Source organism: Gigantopelta aegis, chromosome 8, assembly GCF_016097555.1.
Source record: "Gigantopelta aegis isolate Gae_Host chromosome 8, Gae_host_genome, whole genome shotgun sequence".
Lineage (NCBI taxonomy): Eukaryota > Metazoa > Mollusca > Gastropoda > Neomphalida > Peltospiridae > Gigantopelta > Gigantopelta aegis.
The window spans coordinates 60,247,089-60,255,912 of record NC_054706.1 but is presented as its reverse complement, the minus strand read 5'-3'; positions in this window follow the sequence as shown (position 1 = coordinate 60,255,912).

Genomic DNA, 8,824 nt, shown 5'->3' with positions numbered 1-8,824 from the left:
AGTATTATCAGAGTTTTCATTAGTTTTGGGGGTGGGTGCTGGGGCAGGCATTCCATGCTCTATTCTCCTTCATTCCTGATTAAGTTGTACAGTTGAAATCTCTCAAAACTGGACCCTCAGTAAAGTGGACCCTTAGTAAACTGGACCCTCAGTAAAGTGGAATTCAAATCTGATGATTTTCATGGTCCCTTTTTAAATATCAGTACATAATAGAACCTCTCTAATTGAATACCCCTTAAAAGCAGACCTTTTTCTTGGTCTTTTATGTGTCTGGTTTAAAGGGGTTTCACTGTATGTTATAATATAAAATCTTGGGAAATTATATACGGATGGTTTCCATGGTACAAATTCTGCTTACACCTGTGTTGAGATGGACTCGTTTTACTGCTTATTTTAACTTTGTATATAAATATATCAACAAAATGGTTTTGATTTGTAATTACTATAAATATTTTGAAATTATTACCAGCCAGTAACGAGAAATAATTTGAAATAATGTGGGCTACAGGTATATATTTTAAATGGTTGACAAGTTAACATTTTATTTTTTGACACAAAAAACATTTTTGTCTTTATATTTGCTGTGAGTTTTTCTAATTTTGTTGATGATTTTGAAAAATGTAATATAATATAGACAGGTTGCATTTGCAATTATATAAAAATAATATCAAGCTGCTTTAATTGTACTACTGATTGTGTTTTAATTGCCATTGATTAAAACATATGGGTTGAAAAATATTGTCAAATTAAAACCAGGGTGCAGTAGCAAGGTCTTTTCCAACTACACAATGGCAGTTTTAAATTTAAAGGTGCTATGTCATAGTTGCAATAATGGTGGTTCCTGGCAAAAATATTTATTAATTTTTTGCTTTGAAAGATAAATAATGTTTATACCTTTAGCCATATGCCTTTAAAAAAATTACAACCAAATAATTCCAGTTACTTTTTAGAAAAAATAAATTTTAAAGCAAAATTTTTTGAGTGTCACACGCATTAACCATTGATGTGTACACATTGACAAAGGAATAAAAATGGTGGCCATGCTGTATTTAGCAAAAATAGTTTCAGGAAACCCCTCTTGTCGTCCAGCTCAAATCTTTTAAAAATTATATTATATAGTTAATTATGGAAAGATTATGCATTGGATCGATTAATTTGGAGTTATTTATTACATATAAATGTGAAAATAAGGAAATATTTCAGTTTCAACTTTGACATATGACCTTTAAGGGTACTCTTTCATATTTGGTCTTCCCCTCTGTGCCTACACTAGTTATGGCTCTAGGCCCAGGTATCATCTTCCCTTTTACAAGCTACACCAGGGCCCGTGCTTATAAAACGTTTTAGAGTCCAGACTCCATCTCCAATGACATCACATCCATACAATTTGTATAGCATTGTCATGACATTAGTGTCTCAGACTCTATTAGAGTCCGCGGTCGGTGTGAGATCGATCCCCATCGGTGGTCCCACTGCGCTATTTCTCGTTCCAGCCAGTGCACCACAACTGGTATATAAAAGGTTGTGGTATGTACTACCCTGTCTGTGTGATGGTGCATATAAAAGATCCCTTGCTGCTAATCGAAAAGAGTAACCCATGAAGTGGTGACAGCAGGTTTCCTCTCTTAATATCTGTATGATCCTTAATCATATGTCTGACGCCATATAACCGTAAATAAAATGTGTTGAGTGCATCATTAAATAAAACATTTCTTAATTTTTTTCTATTAAGAGTCTCGAGTCTAGACTCTAAAAGTTTTATAAGCAGCAGGCCAGTAGTCCAGTCTGTAGGACTGGTATGGGTATTGGACATTTTTGACATGCTTCCATCAGAAAACTGTTCAAACCTGCCTATCGTGGGCATAACCTTTGAGTTCCCATCCAAGACTGGTTCTGTAGGAGGAAATGAGCTGTCTTTTCACCACAGAGCTTGGTGTGTAGGGGAGTCTTGGGAGGTCACTCGGATTGCCTCCATCCTTGATAGGTTGGGAATCTCTATAGGACGTTCTTCGTTGTTTGTTCTTCCAGTCCATAGCTGCAAGTTGATGATGCTGCTAGCTTGAACTTTTTAACATAACCCATGTGATCCATATAACACTTGGAATGTTTGTCGGTAATCTTAAATAATGTGTTGGGAACAGTGCTGAATGGTCTGCTGAATACACACTTGTACTGGTGGGTTGCCGTATATCAAATCACTTCCATTGGTTATAAAATCGATACTTTCTAATAAAACCAACTCAGAGGCGGATCTAAGGGAGCCCCAGTGGCCCGCCCCCCCCCCCCCCCCCCCCCCCCCGCCCCCCTCTTAAATTTGCGACAGTTATATATTTTATTATATATTAATTAAAAAAGATTTACGATCCCCCTCCAAACCTCCCCCAAAGATCCCTTGGCATTTTGTCTCATGTCATTGGGGGCCCCCTTAAATGGATTTTCTGGATCCGCCACTGTAACTGATAAGCAATGTATTATATTATCCAATTCAGACAACTAAAGCAAGCAGATTGCATTTAATACCTTGCAAGAAAATTGGGCATTAAAATATATCAATTAACATCTTTTAAGAATGTTTATTATAAGCCATTCTATTTTGCAGAAAATTGTAGTTTCATTTTTAATTTGCAGTGTACCATTATAACCGTACACTAAATAAAAACACATACAGTGAAACCCCTCTAAACCCGACCCTTTGTAATCCAGAATTCCCTCAAAACTGGGTGATGGGGGGGGGGGTTTCACAGTCCTTTTTTTAAATATGAGTACAGAAGAGATTCTCTCTGAACTGGATACCCCTTAAAATCAGACTTTTTACTTCATCCCATGAGTGTCCAGTTTAGAAGGGTTTTGCTGTATTTATTAAATTATATTTGACATAGATATAGCATTTTCAAAAATATCCACCATCCGATATACACATGTATGACCATTTACAGCTGCAGGATCTTTTACTAGTGGTGTTCCCTGGATTAACCAATGGCTCTTAAGACATCACATTGTTGTGCCATTTCTTCGAGTAGCAGCTTAATATAGTCTGATTTAGGAAATACATGTAGGTCATTATTATTAAAAAAAAAAAAAAAATAATAATAAAAGACACAAATTCCTTGTTGACCTCTAGTATTTAAATAACCCATTGGTTTGAAGTTAGCTGTTATTTTTATTACTAAATGATAATAAGTGTGTATGTTTAACTTATATAACAGCAAAATAAGGCGGTGCTCTGGCTTAAGGGTAGATAACTCAAATGTTTTTGTTGTCAACCTATATTGATATTTTTGCATGTAACTGTACTTCCCCAAAAAGTAGCACTCACTTAGCCATCTGGACATTGTCCTTTTTTTCACAAAATATATATCCTAACATAGAATTTTTTTTATTGAAATGCATGCAAAAATGAATGGTGAAGTGCAACCTTAAACTATGACCACAAGGCCTCTGATATTATTTGATGCAACCTTTAATACACTTTTCAGTGAAAAATCTGTTTATTTTCTGACATCATTAAATTGATTAGCAGGGTACCAGTATATACATACATGTATTTGCAGTTCATTTTTTTAAATTTAATTTTTATATAAATAAATGAACATACAATTGTAAATCTCAGCTTTAAAAATGGCATTGTGCCTTGAATATTTTTGTTTGGACCAAGTGCTCTTTTAAAAAAACAAACAGAAATCATCGAAATGTCAAAATTATTTTATGATGAATCATGTACAGTAGTTAATAGTTTGGATCTTCAAATGTAATACACACATTGTCATTCCATATCATCTGTATATGTCAGTGGAATTATTGATCAGTAGTAATATAAGCTACAGCATGCTGTGAAGCTGATACAGCTTTTTGTTTCTTTCATCTTTTCTTCTTCTTTTTTTCTTCTATTTTTTGGTATATACACATGTACATGCCTTAATAAAATAGATCCCCCCCCCCCCCCCCCACCAATTCCATGGAGTGTACTGATGCCATATATCCGTAAATAAAATGTGTTGAGTGTGTCGTTAAATAAAACATTTCCATGGAGTGTACATAAAAAAGAGAACGAAAACATGGTATACATCAATCCATTTTATGCTAGGTGAGACATTTGTTTGAATTGAAACCGAATTCTTGTTTAAACAGTTTCTTCAGTCTTTATCACATTTGTTTTTCATCCATGTACAGATAAAATGATTTAACTAGTCTGTCAATTGCACATGTGTACACATGATTGATACAAGTTTAGGGTTTAAACTGTCGGTCAAATACAAATTTTAGGAATATATTTCATAATAAATTATGATAAAATCTTGACATATCCTATAGCTTGTTTAATGAGTATATGAATTTATTATTTTATTTTTATTATTGTTTTTTTATTATTGTTTTTTTATTATTATTATTATTATTATTATTTTATTTTATATTTCCTAAGATAAATTGATTTTGGCCATTTTCAAACAAAAATCATTGAATTGCTAACAATATTTTGTGGCTGATTTAAACCCTGCATGTAATTATGTGTATATCTTTTTGTTTGTCACGCATCACCTTCAAACAGAATATTACATAAATGTGGGGTATTATGTTTGTACCTAGTGCATTACCATGTAATAATATTCTTGTATACCTATTGAAATTGGGTCATTTAATATTATTATAGGTTATATCTTGAGTTGAATATTAACATTTAATGTCGAGTTTATTATGGGGCAACAAATAAAATGTAAATGCTACATGTATATTAATAGTTGATTGAAAGCAAAAATAAGCATACGTTAATGCATCATAATCTGTAGCATTCCTTGGTGCATATTGTGAAATAGGTTTAACATTCTCCAAAATTTAGCAGAAATTGGTAGCCCAAATATTGTGACTGTAAAAGAGCAAGACGGACATTTAACAGTTAACTGTCTGAATGCCCATTGTTGCTGTCCTGTGGTCAGAGTACTTGGACTAAGAAGTTGAATACTTTTGCAGTGTAACCCCTCAATACCAGACCCTGATTAAATTGAAATCCCTCAAAACAACATGTTCTTCATGGTCGTTTATTCAATATCAGTATAGAACAGAAACCAGGCGCGGATCCAGGATTTTTAAATAGGGGGGGCCCCGAGGGTGCAAAGCGCCCGAGATACCTGGGGGGGTCCGGGGGCATGCAAATTTGAAATTTAAGTGGCCTGAAACGCGATTTCCTCGCATCTGAGTAACAAAATAGCTATATTAACGTATGTTTTTGGTATTGTCATACTGTTTTTGTTATCTTCAAAATTGCATAAACTCTGGTCTCTTCTTTTTTTAAAAGTTAAAGTGGTCATCTCTCCTTCCCATATTAGGCTGGTTTTCCGTTGACTGCAGCTGCCGGTAAATGGGAAGAAATATCGAAACAGTTGTTTCAGTAATATACATTGCTTTGAACTGGATTTTTGCTACTTACGATGTGGCCGTACAGTCACTAGACGTAAAAAAATCGGTGATTCTTCATTTCATCGCGTAGAAATAATAATTAAGACCAACCCAACGTTATAGGAAGTGATGTCAGACATGACATTTAAAGGGACATTCCTGTGTTTGCTGCATTGTAAGATGTTTCCAACTAATAAAATATTTCTACGATTAAACTAGCATATTAAATATATTTTCTTGTTTAGAATATTAGAGTCTGTATATCCAATGAGTTTTTGGTCGTCTTAATATTTGTAAGAAGCCCAAACTGGATATTGGCTTCAACTAATTTCGTACGTACGAAAAAATAGTTTTCAGAAAATAAAATGAAAGTTATCCTAGTACAAATATTAAAGCAGTCAGAAACATGTTTAATATACAGTCAGTAACATTTTATGCAGAAAGATATATTTGTTATGTAATTACAATCATTAAAAAGTCTCTGTTGGTCGATACCATCTTAAAAATTGCAGCAAACTCAGGAATGTCCCTTTAAGACAATTTTCATGAACAAAATATAATTTAAAGACTCTTGGGAAATAAGTGCATTTTTGTGTAATTCCACTCTAGTGTATGCTATAGTTAAAAAAAAAATAATAACTTGACCCCAAAAATAGGGGGGGCCCCCCACTAAATCCGCGCCTGGAAACCAAACTAAACCAGATACTTCTTAAAACTGGATTTTGTTCTTGATCCCATGAGTGTCCATTTTTGCTGTATACCATAATATAATTGTTAATATTTAACAGTTATTTTTTGTTTTCTTCAGCATTCCTGATTTTGACCAATATGTATACAAAAAAGGGATATGTCTATAAGCTGGAACATTTGTATCCATAGTATGCATAACAAACATTTTAACATTCCAAATTCGTCAAGCCAGATGTATTTGACTAAATTCTGTTGTAAAATTAGTTTCATCTCTGAACCCAATTGAGGTGTGAGAAGAAATCATCATTCCTCAGCTGAAGAATCATTGGGTTTTCTTTTTGCTGCAAATATATTATTTTCTTACACATTTCTATATTGAATACATTATGATCTCACTCAGCTTGGAATGTTGATTAAATTTTTGTGAATTTTCTGTTTTAGTCAATGTTTTTCTGAACACATAGTTTTTTCGGTGAGCTTTAGCAAGCTCCTAAGAGTATCTTTTAGTTTTTTTACTTTTTTTGGAAAAATCTGTTACAAAAGGGTGAGTCCCAGAAATATTTTCAATACAGCCATGCAAGTAGTCAAACAATTATTTTATTATAAAATATAAGATTAAATAATATATATATATAATTCTGTTGTGATATCATATCATTTCTCAGACTTAGCTGATACACACATCACTTTTATTACTTGTAAAATAAAATAGAAACAGCCTTCTGCTCCATTAATGGCTAGTAATTAATCATTAAAAGTGTTTCTGTTTACATTGCATCATAAAGTAGGTACATGTAGATGGTCATCGCTGAATCTAGACATAAGTCCTGAGCCTGTGCTTTTGAAGTTTAAATAAGATTACAGCAAAATCTCCATAATTCTAACAACATGCTTCTTGTAGTGCGAAGACTTTTAAAATTTTAATAGCATATGGCATCAACAGATTTTGTAGCTCCTTGTTACTAAATGATTGCACAAGAAATAGCTGTCTTGGACAACAAAACGGGTTTTCAGAAAAATGTTTTTGTTTTCTTGTGTATGATTTCATATCAAATTTCCCTTGAATTCTTTATCTGCTTAGTGTAATAATGTTACTTCTTCATTCCTTTTATATTACACTACGAATGTGCTTTATGTCGTACCTGTCTGTTTCTACTTTTTCTACCACTGCAATAATATATTTATATAATATGTGTGCTATAATAATATGTACATAAAATATTGTTAATATCGTGTAAATACATAATGAGGTGCTGCTGCCGAGGGTGCAAGTATCGGTAGATATTTAGGGGATGTAGATGTAGCGGTTAGTGCTGCTGTGCTGTATGACACAGTGACATGACACAGCTGTTGATCATTCCAAAGGTGATTAGCATTTTATGCATACAGGTAGCTATCATGGTGCTCATTACATTTTAAGAGGCTGCTTATTCAAAGTACATGTAGGCATCTTCCTATATAAACAGTGTCGTTAACATCTATCATTAGTGTACAGAGATAAAAACAAAACAAAAACATATAAAATTAATTGAAATAAAAAATAAAATAAATAAAACAAATTCAGAATTCTAGGATCTAATTCACAGAGCTCTCGTAAAGCTCTCTTAAGCAACATCCTTGCAAGTCTTTTTGCACTGTACTGTGATCGTAAAGTTGCGAGAGTTTAGTGAATTGGACCCAGGATTTTAGCATTACCCAAAGACTTTTCTTGCCTCTGACTGGCCTCGATGGCGTCGTGGTTAGCCATCGGTCTACAGGCTGGTAGGTACTGGGTTCGGATCCCAGTCAAGGCATGGGGTTTTTAATCCAGATACCGACTCCAAACCCTGAGTGAGTGCTCCGCAAGGCTCAGTGGGTAGGTGTAAACCACTTGCACCGACCAGTGATCCATAACTGGTTCAACAATGGCCATGGTTTGTGCTATCCTGCCTGTGGGAAGCGCAAATAAAAGATCCCTTGCTGCCTGTCATAAAAGAGTAGCCTATGTGGCGACAGCGGGTTTTCTCTCAAAATCTGTGTGGTCCTTAACCATATGTCTGACGCCATATAACCATAAATAAAATGTGTTGGGTGCGTCGTTAAATAAAACATTTCTTTCTTTCTTGCTTCTGTTTCTTTGATAAACCATTCATAGCAATGCCCTACTTTTCAAGACTAATATTTTCCTGGTGTTTTTTATTTTATTTTATTTTTTAACCCTATTTCATTACAGGGCTACCATCTTAAGAATTTGTCATCCACAGAAATTTTAAAAAGAATTGCCATGGGTGATGCAGCCCACAGATGGCAATTTTAAGCCTTGTCATAGGTGAAACAACCCACCAACGGCAGTTTTGAGACTGCCTATGGCAGTTTTTAAAAAACGACATTTGCAGAAAATAAACATGACTGAAAGGTTATTTTGCTGTATGTAGACATTTTTTTAAATTGTGCAAATGTTAAATATTGGCAGATAATATATACCAGGTGTATACATTTGGTCAATGTTGAGGAACTTTACTGTTGGCACAAAAATGCCATCGGTGATGCTCTATATCTACAGCAATTTATATCTCAACAATGGCAGTTGTCGTCGTTAAGTTCAATCCCTGCATTACCATTCTGACTGCAGAATGCACTGAAGTTTAAAGTGGTCAATGAAATTTGTTGGACTTCGGCTTATTTTTACAAACCTAGGTTATACAATAAATACCAGTGTACTGTGGACTTTTCATGATTGATACAATTAGAACAATAATACATG